Raw genomic sequence first — 21002 nt, 5'->3', positions numbered from 1 at the left:
TCCAGGGAATTTTGAGAGACTGTTTTTATCTGTACATATCAGTATTGTCATATTTTTCATTTAGGGTTGAATTTCTCTCACTACCCAGCCCACCAGCATTTAAGTTATTCCCCGCCCCCCCCTCCCCCCCCCGAAATAGTGCTGTGAAAGAAAGTTAGTTCTCCAACATTTAGATATTTATCACCATAATACCCAGAAGTGGCATTAGACAAATGGATAACATTACTCTTTCTGGTAACAATTTGATGATATTCTGGGGAAAGTATATATGGAATAAAATGAGCCTCAATGGATTATATGGCCTTTTCTGGTTTCAAATATTTTTCTTAGTGTTCACTATCAAATTAGTCCAACACCTAAATTGTACTTTCTGAAGTGAAGCAGAGGTTATAGTTTTTTTGAGTTGCAGTATATCATTTTTAAAATAGTGGGGGAAATGGTAAAGATCCCTGGCATGACATGACAACAGTCTATTCTGCCGCATTTATTCTGAGGAATGACCTTGAAAAATCAGTGTGCTTTAAAATTCAAAACCCTGTACACTCAGGTCTTGGAGCATTGTGCTAAAAGTGGAGAGTCAATCCATTGTAGTACAGTATTGTAAATAGTAATGACAGAAATGTAAAATTGCCAGAACACCCACGTCACTAATTTCATTTACTTCTACATCTTTTCTGTTACACATGGTATTCATCCCAACTTTTGGATCTCAAACCACTTCAAGGCAAAGAGAATAAACAGTTATAAAATACTGCCAATTACTAAAAATCTAGCATCCACAGTGAATCATCTACTGAACCTCTATACTGCAGTAAGCAATTAGTTGCTTATTCAGGAGAGTGCCATTAGTCTATTCATTAAGAGACAAATAGACAAATTTATCCACCTTACCTCTCCAAAAAAAGAGAGATCTACATGCTTGAAGCATTACTAAAGCCCTTGATTTATTTATTTAATTTTCAATTAAATTAAAGGGTTGTGTCCAGGTGATAAGTTTTGACAGTGTGAAGCTTCTTTGGAAAGTTGTCATTCCTACTCTCAGAATTGGAACATTATATTTATAAAATAATAATAATTTTACAGCAATTGAAATACCACTTAATCACACCTCAATGGACTAGCTACAGCAGGGGTGGGCAAACTACGGCCTCGGGGCCACATCCAGCCCTCCAGCTGGTTTAAACTGGCCCTCGAACTCCTGTTAGGGAGTGGGGTCTGGGGTTTGCTCTGCTCCTGCGCTCCAGCTGGGGAACGGGATCCAAGGCCACTCCGCGTGTGCGTGCCAAGGTTCCTGGAAGCAACAGCATGTCTCCCCTCTGACTCCTACGCTTAGGGGCAGCCAGGGGGTTGTGCGCACTGCCCCCGCCCCAAGCGCCATCCCTGCAGCTCCCATTGGCTGGGAACTGCGGCTAATGGGAGCTGCAGGGGCGGTGCCTGTGGACTGGGCAGCTAACAGAGCCACCTGGCCACACCTCTGCATAGGAGCCAGAGGGGGGACATGTTGCTGGTTCCAGGAGCTGCTTCAGGTAAGCGCCACCCGGAGCCTGCATCCCTGACCCCCTCCCAAACCCCAACCCCCTGCCCCAGCCTAGAGCCCCCTCCAGCACCCTGAACTCCTCATTTCTGGCCCCACTCCAGAGCCCTCACCCCCCTGTGCCCCTGCCCCAGCCCTGATCCCCCTCCCGCCCTCTGAACCCCTTGGTTCCAGCCTGGAGCACCCTCCTATACCCCAAATCCCTCATCCCCAGCCTCACCCCAGAGCCTGCACCTCCAGCTGGAGCCTTTCCCCTCCCCCCCACGCACCCAACCCCCTGTCCCAGCCCGGAGCCCTCTCCCACACCCTGAACTCCTCATTTCTGGCCCCACCCCAATGCCCGCACCCCCACCCCAGAGCCCGCACCACCTCCTGCACCCCAACCCCAATTTCGTGAGCATTCATGTCCCACCATACAATTTTCATACCAAGATGTGGCCCTCGGGCCAAAAAGTTTGCCCACCCCTGAGCTAGAGTGCAATGTTTTACAAAGACAATGTCAACTTAAAAACCACACTTCTCTGTATAATGTTTTTAAAATTTAATTTTACATGTGACATTTAAAAGCACTATAATTATTTTCTTTAATACCCAGAGATTATTTAAAAAAAATGTTTCCTACTTCTCTGCACCTTGTCTGCTTTGTGCATTTGACAGCACTTTGTGTATAGTCAGTTTCACTGTTTTCCCTAGGGGCAGTCAGTTTTCCCTTTACTTGTGTAGGTGTTTCACATAACATTACAGGAGAAAAAGGCATTTAAAATAATCGGAAAATGTGATTGTAAGAGCAAAAAAGTCTTGAGGCAGGTGTAGCACCTGAATCTATTTACTTCTACTTCAGTTTTTGAACTGTGCTAGATTACAAGCTGATGGTGTGACTTAAAAACTCAAGTCCATTTTTTAATTTAAAATGCAGAACATCTGATACTTTTGAGAAATACTGTGTTCTCAAACATGACAAGTTGAAATTATTCCTCAGCATTTGGACTCCTGAAGCTGAATATCTCACCTCATAAGTATCCTGTATATATTATTCAAGATTGATCTGTGCTCCATTTTCTTATGTTCCATTGATCGTGTACATTATGGGTGAATTTGTGGTTTGTTTTATTTTTGTATTTTTATGTAATGTAAGATTCAATATAGCTTTCTAGACAAAAAAAGTCAGAACATAATGGGACCGATCCCAGGCTCCATTAAGTTGCTTTGTATTGCTGGAGAGGTGGAAAGTGACCTTGGCAGCTTCCCTAATGGGGCAACTAAGAATATCCAAGGGACCAGGGAGGGGGTTGGACTGGTGAGTGATGTGCTCTACAATTGTTTCAATGAGTGTAAATTAGAGCAGCCCTGTGGTTGCTGTAATATATGTCATGGGCCAATTCAGTCTCTCCACCCCAAGCTCAGGATCGGAGGAGGCATAAAGGTAACTCGGAGCAACTTTTGCCTCCCTCATTTCTGTCAGCTATGCCGAGCATGAATTCAATACACTTGAGGACTGAGCCCAATGTCATTAGTGCCTATGACCTTAGTGTAACTGAGACCAGCCAGCGAGCCAGCCAGCTTTTGGTTTCTTTTCCCTATTCATTAGAATTCCTGTTTATTTAGAAGATTTAATCCCCACTTCAAAGGAAAATGCAAGGCAGTTTTAATTATGGAATCCTGCTAGGGTGCCCCCATAACATGAAGCGCATTGTGACATGATACAAAACAAATCTAGCCCTAGTTCCAAATACACCTCTACCCCGATATAACGCGACCCGATATAACACGAATTCGGATATAACGCGGTAAAGCAGCGCTCCGGGGGGGCGGGGCTGCGCACTCCGGCGGATCAAAGCAAGTTTGATATAATGCGGTTTCACTTATAACGTGGTGAGATTTTTTGGCTCCCAAGGACAGCGTTATATCAGGGTAGAGGTGTATCTTTAATTCATCAACTGTCCACGTGATTTTTTTACCCTTTCTTCCAAGGGATATATCCAACATCTTAGCTGGGTGACTTGTAATTCATTGTTAGAGGCAAGGTCTAGTTGTTTGAGTATAGCACAATGGTCCAAGAATTTATGAGCTTTAATCCTGACCTGACACCAACCAGTGGTGACAGACCCAGGGGTGGGAAAGGACATGGGGCTAGAGCTCCTGCAATGACAATGTTGTGGGGACTCACCTTCATGTAAATTTGTGTATGCCTGGAGGAAGGTGGAGGCAAGAGCAGGACCCAGAGGGTCTGGAGTGGTTCCTGCAGGACCCAGAATTGGGCCAGGAAAAGTGAGCAGGAAGCCAGAGGAGCTGGAATGGGCCCAGGAGCAGGTAGGAACTCCTGGAACTCTCCTTCCTAGCCTGGACTCAGCTCCACCCCCCTAAGTCTCAGTACCTCCCCCCACTCCTCTTTCTGTCCCTCTGTCCTTACACTCCGATGCCCCCTAACAGCAGCGGTCTCTGTGCCTTCAGTGTGTCACTTAACCTTTCCATCTTTCTGCTCCTAATTTTTAAAATGGATATATACATTGCAGGGTACGTCTAGGCTGCTATGTAAGTCCAGGATTCAAACTCAGGCTCAAGCCTAACCCACACTTCTGTCTACACACAAATTGTGCTGACCCAGGGTTCCATGACCCCACGTCAGCGGAGGGTCCGAGCCTGAGCCAAGCTAAGACCCAGGGTTCAAGAGAACTGCTTTGCAGTGTACACATAGCCTCTCTAGACTTGTGGTCTGGGAGTCTACCAGAAGTATTCCACAATTCCATGGGCTGATTTTCTTTGCTCTGTGAACAGTTAAGTTTGGTGGACAGTTAAGTTTTCCCACACTGCACCATGAACAAAGGGCTAGAGCGGCCATATTTTGGGAGGATCCTAGGAAGCCTGGGATATGGGGGTTGGAACTGGGCCTGCATAATGCACTATAGGTGCAGGAACCCCAGGGTTGGGACCCCCACTTCACCAGTTCCTAACCTGGGATTACAAATGAGGGCAGATGCTCAAGCCCTAGGTTAATAAACCCAGGGTCTGCTAACTCAAGTTCTACTAGGCCTGGGATTACATTGCAGTGTAGACATGCCCTAAGACACAATAACAATGGGGACTAGCTGGGAGAAGGTGAGTAGGGAGTATTGGGCATATTATATCAGATATTAGTTAGTACTGATCTCATCTGACCCCCTCTCCTGGCCTTGGCTCCCCAAGAAGGGGTAGCAATGGGAAGCTGTAATCGGTAGAGCTAGTTGGGAATTTTCCATCAAAATGTTTTATCTGTGGGAAAATATAGTTCCTGGAAAATCAAAAATTTTCAAAGGAAAATTTTGATTTTGTTGAAATTTTTCAATTTTTTGTTGGAAAATGGCATCAAAACTTGTTCTGGGTCAGTTTGTTGAACCTTGGGACAAACCACTGCGTTGAACCATGAATTATGTGACCCTGGTGCATCCTGGGACACTTTGGCTGGCCTACAGAAGAGAATGCTACATAAGGTCCCTGACCTACGAATTCCATGAAACTCCACAGCAGTTCAATGTGGAATCGAGCCAAAATGAAACATTTCAATTCAGGAATGCTGAAACCTTTTGTTTTAAGTGCCAATGTCAAAAAGAAATGTTTCAACATTTCCAAAAGAATTTTTTTTTGAAATTTCCATTCTATGAAAATCATAGAATATCAGGATTGGAAGGGACCTCAGGAGATCATCTAGTCCAACCCCCTGCTCAAAGCAGGACCAATTCCCAACTAAATCATCCCAGCCAGGGCTTTGTCAAGCCTGACCTTAAAAACTTCTAAGGAAGGAGATTCCACCACCTCCTTAGGTAACCCATTCCAGTGCTTCACCACCCTCCTAGTAAAAAAGTTTTTCCTAATATCCAACCTAAACCTCCCCACTGCAACTTGAGACCATTACTCTTTGTTCTGTCATCTGGTACCACTGAGAACAGTCTAGATCCATCCTCTTTGGAACCCCCTTTCAGGTTGTTGAAAGCAGCTATCAAAACCCTCCTCATTCTTCTCTTCTGCAGACTAAACAATCCCAGTTCCTTCAGCCTCTCCCAAAACTGGACACAGTACTCCAGATGAGGCCTCACCAATATCGAATAGAGGGGAATGATCACGTCCCTCGATCTGCTGGCAATGCCCCTACTTATACAGCCCAAAATGCCGTTAGCCTTCTTGGCAACAAGGGCACACTGTCGACTCATACCCAGCTTCTCGTCCACTGTAATCCCTAGGTCCTTTTCTGCAGAACTGCCTCCTAGCCATTCGGTCCCTAGTCTGTAACAGTGAATGGGATTCTTCCGTCCTAAGTGCAGGACTCTGCACTTGTCCTTGTTGAACCTCATCAGGTTTCTTTTGGCCCAATCCTCTAATTTGTCTAGGTCCCTCTGTATCCTATCCCTACCCTCCAGCGTGTCTACCACTCCTCCCAGTTTAGTGTCATCTGCAAACTTGCTGAGGGTGCAATCCATCCCATCATCCAGATCATTAATGAAGATGTTGAACAAAACGGGCCCTAGGAAAGACCCCTGGGCCACTCCGCTTCATACCAGCTGCAAACTAGATATTGAGCTATTGATCACTACCCGTTGAGCCCGACGATCTAGCCAGCTTCCTATCCACCTTATAGTCCATTCATCCAGCCCATACTTCTTTACCTTGCCGGCAAGAATACTGTGGGAGACCTAATCAGAGCTTTGCTAAAGTCAAGGAATAACACATCCCCTGCTTTCCCCTCATCCACAGACCCAGTTATCTCCTCATAGAAGGCAATTAGGTTAGTCAGGCATGACTTGCCCTTGGCGAATCCATGCTGACTGTTCCTGATCACTTTCCTCTCCTCTAAGTGCTTCAGAATTGATTCCTTGAGGACCTGCTCCATGATTTTTCCAGGTACTGAGGTGAGGCTAACTGGCCTGTAGTTCCCCGGATCCTCCTCCTTCCCTTTTTTAAAGATGGGCACTACATTAGCCTTTTCCCAGTCATCCGGGCCCTCCCCCGATCACCATGAGTTTTCAAAGATAATGGCTAATGGTTCTGCAATCACATCCACCAACTCCTTTAGCACCCTCGGATGCAGCGCATTCGGCCCCAGGGATTTGTGCTCATCCAGCTTTTCTAAATGGTCCCGAACCACTTCTTTCTCCATAGAGGGCTGGTCACCTCCTCCCCATGCTGTGCTGCCCAGTGCAGCAGTCTGGGAGCTGACCTTGTTCGTGAAGACAGAGGCAAAAAAAGCATGGAGTACATTAGCTTTTTCCACATCCTCTGTCACTAGGTTGCCTCCCTCATTCAGTAAGGGGACCACCCTTTCCTTGACTTTCTTCTTGTTGCTAACATACCTGAAGAAACCCTTCTTGTTACTCTTAACATCTCTTACTAGCTGCAACTCCAAGTGTGATTTGGCCTTCCTGATTTCACTCCTGCATGCCTGAGCAATATTTTTATACTCCTCCCTGGTCATCTGTCCAATCTTCCACTTCTTGTAAGCTTCTTTTTTGTGTTTAAGATCAGCAAGGATTTCACTATTAAGCCAAGCTGGTCGCCTGCCATATTTACTATTCTTTCTACACATCGGGATGGTCTGTTCCTGCAACCTCAATAAGGATTCTTTAAAATACAGCCAGCTCTCCTGGACTCCTTTCCCGCCCATCTTATTCTCCCAGGGGATCCTGCCCATCAGTTCCCTGAGGGAGTCAAAGTCTGCTTTTCTGAAGTCCAGGGTCCGTATTCTGCTGCTCTCCTTTCTTCCTTGTGTCAGGATCCTGAACTCGACCATCTCATGGTCACTGCCTCCCAGGTTCCCATCCACTTTTGCTTCCCCTACTAATTCTTCCCAGTTTGTGAGCAGCAGGTCAAGAAGAGCTCTGCCCCCAGTTGGTTCCTCCAGCACTTGCACCAGGAAATTGTCCCCTACACTTTCCAAAAACTTCCTGGATTGTCTGTGCACCGCTGTATTGCTCTCCCAGCAGATATCAGGGTGATTAAAGTCTCCCATGAGAACCAGGGCCTGCGATCTAGTAACTTCTGTTAGTTGCCGGAAGAAAGCCTCTTCCACCTCATCCCCTGGTCTGGTGGTCTATAGCAGACTCCCACCACGACATCACACTTGTTGCTCACACTTCTAAACTTAATCCAGAGACTCTCAGGTTTTTCTGCAGTTTCATACCGGAGCTCTGAGCAGTCATACTGCTGTCTTACATACAATGCAACTCCCCCACCTTTTCTGCCCTAGGACAGTGCATCTCATATTTTTGATATTTCATTTTTTTTTGGGTCCCAAGTCAGGGGAAAAAAACAAATGTCAGAATATCCAAATTTCCTATGGGACACAAATTCCAATTTTCAACCAGCTCTAGCAGTGGGGGAGTAAATGGAAGCACAGCAAAGCAGCTGTCCACGCTGTTGTTGTAAGAGAATGGGATGCCTCAAGATCATGCAGTGGTTTACCTTCTCACTGCACCTGTGGGGTTTGGGGTTACAGATCCTCTGTCTAAGCAACCTGTTTTCTTCCCCTTCTGTGAAGCCACCATCCCTGAGTAACTGAAGCGGTGACCCAGGAAGAGATAGAGTATTTTTAGAATAATTTTTCCCCTTCTACAGGACCAACTGTGGGAGTGGGCAGTTGGGCTATAGTCTAGAAGAGCAGCTCATTGACAGTTCTGGGATATTTTGCAACTATTTGTACTCGACTTGAATCTTTTTCTCAGTAACCAGAGTTTTCCTTGTCGGTTTCAAGACTTCTGTATTTCAGGTACTGAACTCACAAATCAAGCCAAGAAACAGATCCTAAGAATCAGTTATGTCTTGAAATTTTTTCATTTTCTGTTCTGAAGAAGGAGGGAAATAAATAAATGAGGCTGAAAAAAGTTTTCATGAGAACAAGAATCCTAATTACAACAACTATGGCTACAGAAGGAACTGAACAGGGTTAATCTTTCCTCCAAACATAATTCATTGTCTTTGTTTTCCTCATTCACTCTTCTTCAGCTGCATTGAGCTTAGTTTTGCTTCACATTCTTCTTGGAATGAGTGATGCAAGAAATGTCGTCTTCTGCAATGTCAGGTGTGCTCTTCTCCATCTTCTCTGCCATAGTAAGAGGTGGGGGAGTGGAGTCAGCTTATTCTTATAAGTGTTTTCCTGTTACATCCACCCACCCACTCAGCCTCCAAACTTCTTTCAGATTCAGGACATTGCTGGGGAGCGGGGAGGAGGAGGGACAGAATACCTAGTTAAAAGTCTTTGAAAGTAATTCTTTCCTACCCTATTTTTCTTTTCTTCTTGACATTTTTAAAATTATTTTCTGACACCTGAATAAATTATTACTCTGTCATCTGTCACCAGACAGAACTGAAAAGCATTAGTGGCCAGGTAGGGGTGTAGAATTTATTGTCATCAAGAGCTGCACAATTTGATTCCAGAGACTCATGATGGGGGTGAGGGGGGGCGGGGAAGAGAGAGAGACTATAATTGTTATCAGCATCAAGTTTAGATGTTTGCACAATAGGCAATAAGGTTATTTGGCAGCAGTTGCCCCCTTGTGGTCATAAAAGGTCTGAAGGGAAGGTACTGTATTTCTAAAACATTAAGCCTTTGGCACATTACATTAGCTACATAATATTGTAGTTGGTATCAAAGATCTCTAATGTGAAGAAAATCAGCAAGTGAGCTCTTGCTTGATGCTACCAGAAGGTGCAAAGCAAAGGAAAGTAAAAATATAAATAAACATTTAAATGAAGTAGTGAAGAAAACTGAAAGATATAAGCAATTTCATGAAAAATTACCATTCGCTGTTTACCAGTAGTAGCCCCAAAGGATAAACACATAGTACGAGGTGAACAATCATGGAGCTTTAAAAAAAAAGTTTAAACACTAACAACTGATATACTGTACACAGAGACTTTCTACATCTTTCTTCTGTTATACTTGGTATTATATGATCCAATTCCTACAACTGATATTTTTCACTGAGTCAGATGAACAGTTTAAGAGATAAACTTACCTGGAATGTGAAATATTGAAGTTCAGAAAGAAATGAGAAGCAAAAAGTAAACTGGTATCAAACTGTATGGATATAAAAAGCAAATGGAGCCAGTGGGCATCACAAGCAGGGGTGAAAGTAACTTAAAGGACTTATTGGTACTCCGGAGTCCTTAGGAGGGGGTGGGGCTTCAAGCGGAAGAGGCATGGCCTCTACCAGAAGAGGTGGGGCCTTTAAATCCCCGGGCACTTTAAATCACCATAGGAGGGGGCTCCTGTCTGCCGCTGCTACCCCGGGGCCCCGGCCTCTTGCGGAGCTTTAAAGGGACCGGAGCTCCGCTGCAGTAGTGGCAGCTGGGAGCCCCTGGCCCTTTAAATCACCGCCAGAACCCCACCACCGCTACCCCAGGGCTCCAGCAACGGGGCTTGGGTGGCGATTTAAAGGGCCCCAGAGGGTAGTGGCAGTGGGAGCCCCGGGGACGATTTAAAGGGTCCCGGGCTCTGGTAGCCGCTACCCCCCAGGGCCCTTTAAATCGTCCCCGGAGCCCTGGGGAGGTGGTGGCGGGGCTCCGGCGGCTATTTTAAGGGCCGGGGTGATAGCTGCTGCCAGAGCCCCGGACCCTTTAAATAGTCGCCTGAGCCCTGCCGCCGCTACCCCAGGACTTTGGCAGCAGGACTCTGGCAGCAATTTAAAGGGCCCGGGGCTCCAGCCACTCCTGGGAGCCCCGGGCCCTTTAAATTGCTGCCAGGGGAAGCTGATCCACCCCGGTACGGCGCTCCGGCTCTTGCCGGTATGCCGTACCGGGGCGTACCGGCTTACTTTCACCTCTGATCATAAGCCTTACCTAATGTCTACTACTGAAACATGAATACAACTGCAATGATTTGGGATTGTCAAGTATTGTGTTTCTAGTAAAGAGTGCTCTAAAATGGAATATTTGCATCTGGGATTTTAGTTCCCCACACAGTTCACAGGATTTGGGTCTGGGATTTTGGTACAAAGAAAAGGAGCAGCTGCATTCTCCACTTAAAAAAAAAGTTTTGAGCTGAACCAGAAATTTCCCCAGCTTCTATTCATACTGGGGCTTGTAATTTCACATTAGTGGCTTTTCATTTTCTAGATAAGAAATTAAAAGATACAGTATAAATAACAAGAACATAGGAATGGCCATACTGGGGCAGACCAATGGTCCATCTAGCCCAGTACACTGTCTTCTGTCAGTTGTGGATGGTTGGTGCCAGATGCTTCAGAGGGAGTGAACAGAACAGGGCAATTTATCTAGTGATCCATCCCATCGTCCAGTCCCAGTTTCTAGCAGTCAGATGTTTAAGGACACCCAGAGCATGGATTGTGTCACTAGACATCTTGGCTAATAGCCACCGATCGACCTATCCTCCATGAACTTATCTAATTCTTTTTTTTTTTTAACCCAGTTATACTTTTGGCCTTCAAAACATCCTCTGGCAATGAGTTCCACAGGTTGACTTGCAGTGTGTGAAGAAGTACTTCCTTATCTTTGTTTTAAACCTGCTGCCTACCAATTTCATTGGGTGATCCCTGGTTCGTGTGTTATCTGAAGGAGTAAATAACATTTCCTTATTCACTTGCTCCACACTATTCATGATTTTTTAGACTCTATTATATCCCACCGCAGTCATCTCTTTTCCAAGCTGAACAGTTCCAGTCTTTTTAATCTCTCCTTTCTGGAAGCTGTTCCATACCCCTAATCATTTTTGTTGCCTTCTCTGTACTTTTCCCAATTCAAATATATCTTTTTTTTTTTTTAAGATGGGATGACAAGAACTGCACACCGTATTCAAGCTGTGGACATACCATAGATTTATATAGTGGCATTAGGATATTTTCTGTCTTACTATCTATCCCTTTCCTAATGATTCCTAACATTCTGTTAGCTTTTTTGACTGTTGCTGCACACTGAGCAGATGTTTTCAGAGAACTATCCATGAGGACTCCAAGATCTCTTTTTTGAGTGGTAAAAGTTAATTTAGACCCCATCATTTTGTATGTATAGCTGGGAGTATGTTTTCCAATGTGCATTACTTTGCATTTATCAACATTGAATTTCATCTGCCACTTTGTTGCCCAGTCACCCAGGTTTGTGACTCTTCACAGTCTGCTTTGGACTTAACTATTTTGAGCAATTTTGTATCATCTGCAAACTTTGCCACTTCACTGTTATCTTCTTTTTCCAGATTATTTATTAATTTGCTAAATAGTACTGGTCCCACTACAGATCCTTGGGGCACCATTCTATTTCTCTCTCTCTATTCTGAAAACTGAATGTTTATTCCTATGCTTTGTTTCCTATCTTTTAACCAGCTTTGATCTAAGACCTTTCGTCTTATCCCATGCTTCCTTACTCTGTTTAAGAGACTTTGATGAAGGACCTTGTCAAAACCTTTCTGAAAGTCCAAGTTACACTACAGTCACTGGATCACCCTTGTCCATACGTTACATTTGTTGATACCCTCAAGGAATTCTAATAGATTGGGGAGGCATAATTTCTCTTTATAAAAGCTGTGTTGACTTTTCCCCAACATATCATGTTCATCTATGTGTCTGATAATTCTGTTCTTTACTATAGTTTCAACCAATTTACCTTGTACTGAAGTTAGGCTTCCCGGCCTGTAATTGCCAGGCTAGCCTTTTAAAAATCGGCATCAGATTAACTATCCACCAATCATCTGGTACAGATGTTGATTTAAGTGATAGGTTACACACCACAGTTCTGCAATTTCTTATTTGAGCTCCTTCAGAACTCTTGGGTGAATACCATCTGATCCTGGTGACTTACTACTGTTTATTTATCAATTTGCTCCAAACCTTCCTCTACTGACACCCCAATCTGGCACAGTTCCTAAGATTTGTCACCTAGAAGAATGGCTTGGGTGTGGGAATCTCCCTCACAGCCTCTGCAGTGAAGACCAATGCAAAGAATTCATTTAGCTTCTCCGCAATGACCTTGTCTTCCTTGAGTGCTCCTTTAGCATCTCAATCATCCAGTGGCCCTGCTGATTGTTTGGCAGTCTTCCTGCTTCTGACGTACTTAAAAAAATGTTCCTGTTAACTTCTATAACATTTGCCTCTAACACAACAGCAGGTTCATAACATTTGGTGCCCATGTTAACAGAATTTAATTATGGATATTAGTGCTGGAAGTGTGCTGAGATTAAGAAAATATCATTTAGCTCTGACGGCTCCCCAGGGGCAGAACATGGGACATAGTTGCTATTATCACATGTTGCCAGAGGCATTGGGCCTGACTGGACAGAAGCCAGAAGGGAGACTCACAGCTCAGCAGCAGCACAAACTAAACCTTTAAAAGAAATTCAATGAACCTACTCACACCCAGTGCTGGCCTCCATGCGATATCAGGTACATGGGGCATGAGATGACTCAGAACGTATCCTTGGCCCTTCTGCTTTGGGTGTGCAGCAATAGCTGCATTCCCTCTTTCACTTAAGGAAAACTGGCTGCAGTACTTTGATTGCCTACTGCATGGACACACTAGAGCAGTGGTTCTCAAAGCCAGTCCGCTGCTTGTGTAGGGAAAGCCCCTGGCGGGCCGGGCCGGTTTATTTACCTACTGCATCCACAGGTTTGGCCGATAGCGGCTCCCACTGGCCGCGGTTTGCCGTTCCAGGCCAATGGGGGCTGTGGGAAGCAGCGGCCAGCACATCCCTCGGCCCGCGCTGCTTCCCGCAGCCCCCATTGGCCTGGAGCGGCGAACCGCGGCCAGTGGGAGCCGCGATTGGCCGAACTTGCAGACAGCAGGTAAACAAACCGGCCCGGCCCGCCAGGGACTTTCCCTGAACAAGCAGCGGACTGGCTTTGAGAACCACTGCACTAGAGAGTAACAGTCCCTTGCACTATTACTAGTGTCTAGCACATATGCATTCAGGGACTCACACTTTGGCCCTCTTTCTTTAAAGGTATATGATCCCCACTGGTAAATTCAATGTACTCTATAGTGTTTCTAATGAACAGTTCTGATTTCAAGACTCCATAGCAAAGATGAATAGTTCCTTTTGCAAATGCACTGACAAGGAAACAGTGCCTATCAGAAATAGAAAAAGTACAGTCCAAGGTATCTTGACAATTTAGTATGAAATCAACAAAAATAATTAGTGGAGCAACAAAATACCAGATTCAAAGTTGTATAATTAAAAATTCAGGAAAGTGTCTTTCCCTGATGCAATCTTAAAATGGAACCTCCCAACTGCTAATAGAATAATATAAGGATAGTTCCACAGCATGAGGCTCCATTTGTATGCAAAACTACAGAATTACTAATGTTCTGCCAATCCATGATCTGATTGGATAATTATCCCATAAGTACTTTCTACATTTTCTCTGAACCATGGTGCAATTTTATATAGCAACTGGGATCATAGTAAAACACCTTTTCAGAAAATATGTCAAAAGCTGTGATTTAAAATAATAAGAGGAGTCCCAGAAGAGGGAAAGAGGGGTCTGGGAGGTGGGATAGACTGAAACTCGATGGCATAGCCAGTGAAAATAACGTTTAAACCCATTTGTCTGAAGTTAAGATCTGTCATGAAAGGAAATGGGTTATGTGATGGCTGAATGATGGGAAAGTTGCTACCAAAAGAACTGGTTGAAAGCTCATGGGCCATCTGACAAAATGCCTTTCTAAAGGGCTGATGAGTCTGAAGGGAAGATGGTGATGGAGCAGAGAGCTTGCATTGTTGCAGTCTTCGGTGCTTTCTTGGTGGCTCGTAGGATCATTAGTAGAACAATGGCTGTGGTGGTAGTTAGTATCTCTGTTATTGTAGTCTCGAGAGTTCTCTCCATAAAGATGGGGTATATATACACACCCAATGAGCAGAGGCTGGTGCAAGAATCTTTCAGTGAGTAGAGTGCCTCATCTGTCTTCTCACTGAAGAGGGTATTCCCTTCGAAGGAAGGCTTTGCACTGTTGCCGGTATCTCTTTAGGGACCCCAGATGTCTGTAACCAGGAGCTTCCATATATTGGAGATTGAGGTCAGAATCTGAGACCCAATGGTAAGTGTCCAATGTGCCCCAGTGTGATCATGCAGGGTTGTAAGCATAGGTAGGTGGACCATATGATGGGTAACAGTGCTCCCTCAGTGAAGAATATGGGTCCTGGGTATGGGAGGGTCTCCATGAAGCCATGGAAGTCCTGTCAGGACTAGGTTGTTGTGGTGAGGCCCTTGTTGGAACAGGTCCATCTCTTGAGTCTCCTCCAGGAGCTGTTCTCACTCAAGTGGTGAGGTTGTTAGCATCACCTGTGTGAGGGTGGCACAACTGGAGTTGGGCTAGGACTTTCAAAGAGCTCACAAGAGTTTACTAAGGAAACTAAGAAGTCCCCAAGGGTGAAATTCCCCTCTGTGCTGAGGCCCAGCACAAGGCCTCTGCACCTCTTAAGTCCCACATAAGTCCTCAAATAGGGCTGACGCCATCTGGTATAGTAATTCATATGGTCTTGTCCAACTGTACTTACACAGGATGTGGCAGAATTTGGCCTTAAGTAATGACTAAGAGCTAAAGTGCTACCTATTAATTGCTGAATTTGTGGAAGGCACACTTGGCTATTAATTATTTTTTGTTTCCAATACCATCCACAGTGTGACTGTGCTGAATAAACAGGAAAAAAGACACAGTCTCTGCCTCAGAGAGCTTTACACTAGAGAAATATCTCTTCAGACCTCCCTTTCCCTGCAAAAAAAAGTGCTTAGAAAACATATTCCCTTCTTCATGGATTCTATTTCTTTTCTAATAGGTACTAGTTTGTGCTTTGTGAGTTAGGATTTTACCAGAACAGCATGACAAACCATAATCAAACAGATTTTCTCCAGATTCATTTACTTCTAGTTTGAAACTAGTGTGACAAAGTTCCTCCTCTATCTTGGTGGGTCCTGCGCTTATTGGCGGATTTTTTTTGCCTCAGAGATTCACCATGTGGGTTGGGGAACAGCCCAGAGACCTTCCCCTCTGGAAGAACCCACAGTCCAGGTCAATTGGGAGGTTTGGAGGGAACCCGGGCCCGCCCTCTACTCCAGGTTCCAGCCCAGGGCCCTGTGGACTGCAACTGTCTATAGTGCCTCCTGTAACAGCTGCATGACAGCTACAACTCCCTGGGCTACTTCCCCATGGCCTCCTCCAAACACCTTCCTTATTCTCACCACAGGACCTTCCTCCTGGTGTCTGATAACACTTGTGCTCCTCAGTCCTCCAGCAGCACACCCTCACCCTCTCACTCTCAGCTCCTTGCGCCTCTTGCTCCCAGCTCCTCACACTCGCACCACAAACTGAAGTGAGCTCCTTTTAAAACCCAGGTGCCCTGATTAGCCTGCCTTAATTGATTCTAGCAGCTTCTTCTTAATTGGCTCCAGGTGTCCTAATTAGCCTGCCTGCCTTAACTGGTTCTAGCAGGTTCCTGATTACTCTAGTGCAGCCCCTGCTCTGGTCACTCAGGGAACAGAAAACTACTCATCCAGTGACCAGTATATTTGCCCTCTACCAGACTCCTGTACCCCACTGGTCTGGGTCTGTCACACTAGGCATTAAAATATGTTCTATCACAAATCAAACTCTCTCATAACTTTAACTTTATTTAGTCCCCAGTTTCTTTTTTGACATTTAAAAATGATTTGCTGCTCCTATTTTATAATGTTAAAAAAAAGTAATATCATAATTCCACAGCAGTTGATCTGATTCAGATGAGTTAACTAGGATTTATACTTTAACTATTAATTTTAAGCTGAATTTTTCATGATTTGCACACCCTATATAGACTGTTAATAAGAAACAGATTTTACTAAATCTTCTTAACATGGCGTTTCAAGAAAACTCTGAATGCAATTTTAATATCTAACATAAATGCCCTGAACTGTGCAGCAAGATACTGTCTGCTGTACCCTCTTCGAAAAAAACTCCTTCTGACCAGGGGCGGCTCTTATGTTTTTTGCCGCCCCAAGCACGGCAGTCAGGCGGCCTTCGGCGGCATGCCTGCGGGCGGTCCGCGGTCACGCGGATTCGGCGGCATTTCTGCGGGTGATCTGCCAGTCCCACGGCTTCGGCGTACCCGCCGCCGAATTGCTGCCGAAGCCACGGGACTGGCGGACCTCCCGCAGGCATGCCGCCGAAGGCTGCCTGACTGCCGCCCTCACAGCGACCGGCAGGCCGCCCCCCGTGGCTTGCCGCCCCAGGCATGCGCTTGCTGCGCTGGTGCCTGGAGCCGCCCTGCTTCTGACCAGCCCAAGATTACACACCAGCCAAGCACTGTGGAGAGTACTTTGCTGATTATCAAGCAGGAGCCAAGCCCTACATACTACTACCCAGCTAGCCAGAACCCTTTGTTGTCTAATTGACTTTGGTAACTAGACACAGGGTTAAATTTCCAGAAGTGCCTAAGTAATTTAGGAGCCTAAGGCCCATTGACTTTCAATGAGACTAAGGCTCCCCAACTGCAATTCATTTGGACAAGGGGCATGGCCCGGGCCAGTGCACTAGCTCCTTAGAGCTTACGCAGAATCTAAATCCTCTGCCTCTCCTCCAACTCCATGGGAACATGGAAGGACTTAGCCCATAATGTGCCTTCTACAATGTACTGAAGCTATGAGCTGTGGCACCAGTGGTTCATGGAATGTGTGCATCTGTCTTCACTTCACCCTGGAATGGGTCTTTAGCATAACTAAATAGCTACTCTGAATTCCCTGGCAGTTTAGAATAGAAGTGACTGAATAACATCTCCTGAAAAATTTATACAACAAATTTCACAATCCTTAAACAAAAATATTTACCCAATTCACAAAACTGGGTGTATATATATATTAATAAAGCATAGATTAATTTTTCCCTATATTTTGCCTACCTCTAGTTTACAAACGGATGCAGGAATATCACAAATTTCTCTTCACTAATTATTTGTGTGTGTTTGTATTGCAGTAGTGTCTAGAAGCTCCAGTTAAGAGATTGGGACTCTGTTGTGCTAGGAACTGTATACACATTAAAATAAAAAGAGTGTTCCTGTCCCCCAGAGTTTACAATCTAAGCACATGATAAGAGGCAACAGAATGGAGGACAGGGTTGGAGTGAACAAACTAGGTTTGGTATAATGTGTAGCAGTCACAACATGCCAACTCCCTAGCCATTTATGGCAATATCAGCTATCCCTGGCCCACATTAATATTTCCATCCAGTTCACACAAAAGACATAGCTGCACTTAGATATATTATTAAATCCAAGGCCAGCCTTTGCTTGTGCACTTTTGGCAGGTGCTATTTAAGACAATACCAGCTCTATTTGTTCTGTATCAATAAAATAAAATGGAAATGTCATATGATTTTCCAAAGAACAAACTGCTGTTCTCTGTAATATCTTTTGACTACTCAGAAACATTATACTGTGGGAACATAGCGAAAGCCAACAATATCAGTGGTCTAGCTAATCCAGAGATGCTGTTTCTGACAGTGGGCAATGCTGGATGCAGGTGAAGGCATAAAATCTTTGTACATAATACACCTGGCCAGTTGGACTGAATTAGACCACGAAAGGAAGTTTCCGGCTTCTGACCTTAGCTGGCAATTGATTTAAGCCTTTGCAAATTTATCCTGGCTAGTATAACTGCAGAATCTTTACTTATTCATATAATAAATGTTCAGTCCTTTTTGGACTCTTACTAATCTATTTGTCTCAATTATACTAATTCACAGAAGAAAAAGTATTGTCTTCTGCGTAATTACTGATCATCCACATATTCCAAATGGTCAAGTCTCAACTAGAAGATTCTGAAAGACAAGGAATTTATTTTGTAAAGAAGATGTTGCACACAACAAGTATCTAGCTTGAGAGTATGAAGTAAATGATTTGTTGGATTGGGGAATTAGTACCATCATGTAATGGAGACTCATCGATATTAACAATGGATGTTAGCTTTAAGGTCATTTTGTCCCCCCAAAAGTGAGGGGTTCGTTGGGGAGTGGACAATACAACTTATTCTAAGAGTTTTCTTTTCTTTTGTTCTTTTTTGTTTTAACTTATTCAGCTGGTCGAATCAAGCATAAGCATTAGGGGATAATTATATAATTACTTTTCTTTAACTCACAATATGATTTCATTCTGGCTATTTGTTTCTTATATTTTTTCCAAAAGAACACACTGTGAATGAATGTAGTCAAAATCTGTGTGTTATGTGTTCAGGTGGCATGTTTCTTAAACTTGTACTGGGAGCTTAAATAAGGGGAACCATTCTAATTGTGTAGCCTGGATAGTATTATCTTATACAGAAAATACTAAATGAGCATACCTGCCCAGGAATGAGACTTAGCAGCTGCAGAGGGAAGCTCTACAAAGCCTTCATCTCAACATGCAGCTGCACAGAAGACATAATGCAGATGCATCAAGAAATACAACGTTAATCCAATCAGCCTATACAAAAGCAGCGTTTTGATGTCACCCAAAGTACTATATCTGCCGGTGGTTATCACAACTTGGGAAGAATGTAATTGCCATGGAAGTTGCAGAATTAAAAAAAAAAAAAGATGACAGGTTTCAAAGACTTGGATGCAGGTTCAGAAAAATTGTTGTATTTGTTGTTGGAAAAGGAAATACATTTTGTTTTTGAACTCAATGAACTGTTGTTTTTCAGGAAATGAGGTGACCAAAGGCCTCCTCACATCAAGTGCCAGGCTTCCTCTAGACTGCTGAAGCCTGGCTGGAAAACTAGGATTCAGAGAGGTCCTAGAGAACACAGTGGGGAAGCAGAAGTTTTGAGTTTATGATTTCTGTACAAGCTGTCTTTCTCTACTCCTTTCTATGCCCTAACACATAATGACTGACAGGCACATTAGAAGTACTGCACCAAGAGTTTTCCGTCCCTTCCTTCATCAATCCCAAAATAGGGCAGCATTCTTCAGCCAGGAGGGGAACCAAATAATCAGACAATTGTTTTTCAAGAAACACACTCAGATGGACACATCTAGAGTAATACAAATTCCTAAAATCCACGCTGTACAGTTCTTTCCTGGACAAAACTTTCAGCCAAAAAGAGATACTTCAGGACATGCGTTAGTCCACTAGAGATTTGAGAGGCTTCTGAACCAAGAAGCACAGTCTGCCAAGGATTTTGTTTTTTAAAGTTTATTTGGGCCTTGGCTCATAAGACCAACATGCTCACTATCTAGATTTTCAGGAAGTCATAAAAGTAAATTATCTGCCTGCAAAAACTGGCTTATAGTCTCATTTTAAAATATTTTACTTCTCACAAAAATATTTTTCTAGTTTCTGTAAGAGTGAATTTTTTTTCCAGAGCCTTGAATCATCTCCCTTTGTGTAAATGATATGACAAAACAGTCTCATTGCTTTCAGCTGAAAAGCTGCTTCCTCCAAGTCAACGGAGTTAGATCTTGTATATTTCTCTACACAATTCTGGCATGGAGTAAATTCATATGTAAGAATCTTTCTTCAATATTCTAGGTTGGCTTCACAACAGAGAAATAAAGCCAACATGATGTTGAATCAGGGATCTATAAATATTGCCAGGATATATGCACTCCTCCAATTTCTGATTGTTCTTCACAGGAGGGTCTGCTTTTGTTTTCACTAACTGTACTGCATCAATATCACATGAGCCAAACACCAGCAATCAAATAAAAGAAACAGCATGTCTGAGACCAGGAAACTCATTCCTCACAAATATATAATTAATTATTGATATTTAGCACTTTTGTAGCCTGTTCACATTTTTAAAAAGCTTTTTAAGTTTTCACAATATCTCTAAAAGGTGATCATAGAAGTATTATTATCCATATTTTACATGGGTTTTTGAAGCCTTTTGGGCCCCTATGCTTGGGGGCGCTGAAGTTTGTGCATCTACCTAGGGATGGATTCCTTGGCTACTTTCCTCCCATGCTAATAATCCATCCTGACCACACATACTGAGCTGAAGAAAGGCACTGCTGGTTTCTATATGCTGGTAGGTCTAACTGTCAGCCTGGTGCAAACAATCGACCATGCCCAGTTCTGTTTGTAGCCTTTATCTCAGGGCTCTGTTTATTTTTCAACACATAAACAAAAAGAAATGTAGAACAATAATAAAAAGCAACAGTCCTGTTCTCAACTGAGTTTGAGGGCCCTTTGGCCTCCAGTAGCTGAATGACCTTGGACTTTTCCCAGCTAGGGTTGCCAACTCTGACTGAAGCTATTCTGGGATTTTCTCCCCAACACGACGTAATGTCATTTTCTTAAAATAACCTATTAAAATTTCCTGGATTGCTTTCAATGACCACCGGGAGATCAATGCCAATTCCGGGAGACTCCAGGCCAATCCTGGAGGGTTGGCAACCCTATTCCCAGCCAAGGAGGGTCCACAGGGCCTGGCTTTCCTCTTATAGCCTTCTGTTGCAGCCACAGGAAGGTGCACTTCCCGTACTCTCCTACGAGGCTCCCTTGTGGAGCTGGGGTCCTCATTTATATCTCTCAGCTGGGAATCATCAGACT

At 44.1% G+C, this 21002-nt stretch overlaps 1 protein-coding gene across 1 annotated transcript in view; it reads right to left on the bottom strand.

Moving 5' to 3' along the window:
- Positions 1-21002, bottom strand: part of PTPRM (protein tyrosine phosphatase receptor type M) — a 712503-nt gene that overhangs the window by 38421 nt on the left and 653080 nt on the right. The window lies entirely within an intron of this gene.

Source organism: Emys orbicularis, chromosome 2 (assembly GCF_028017835.1).
Source record: "Emys orbicularis isolate rEmyOrb1 chromosome 2, rEmyOrb1.hap1, whole genome shotgun sequence".
NCBI lineage: Eukaryota > Metazoa > Chordata > Testudines > Emydidae > Emys > Emys orbicularis.
This window is presented reverse-complemented; position numbering and strand designations above follow the sequence as displayed.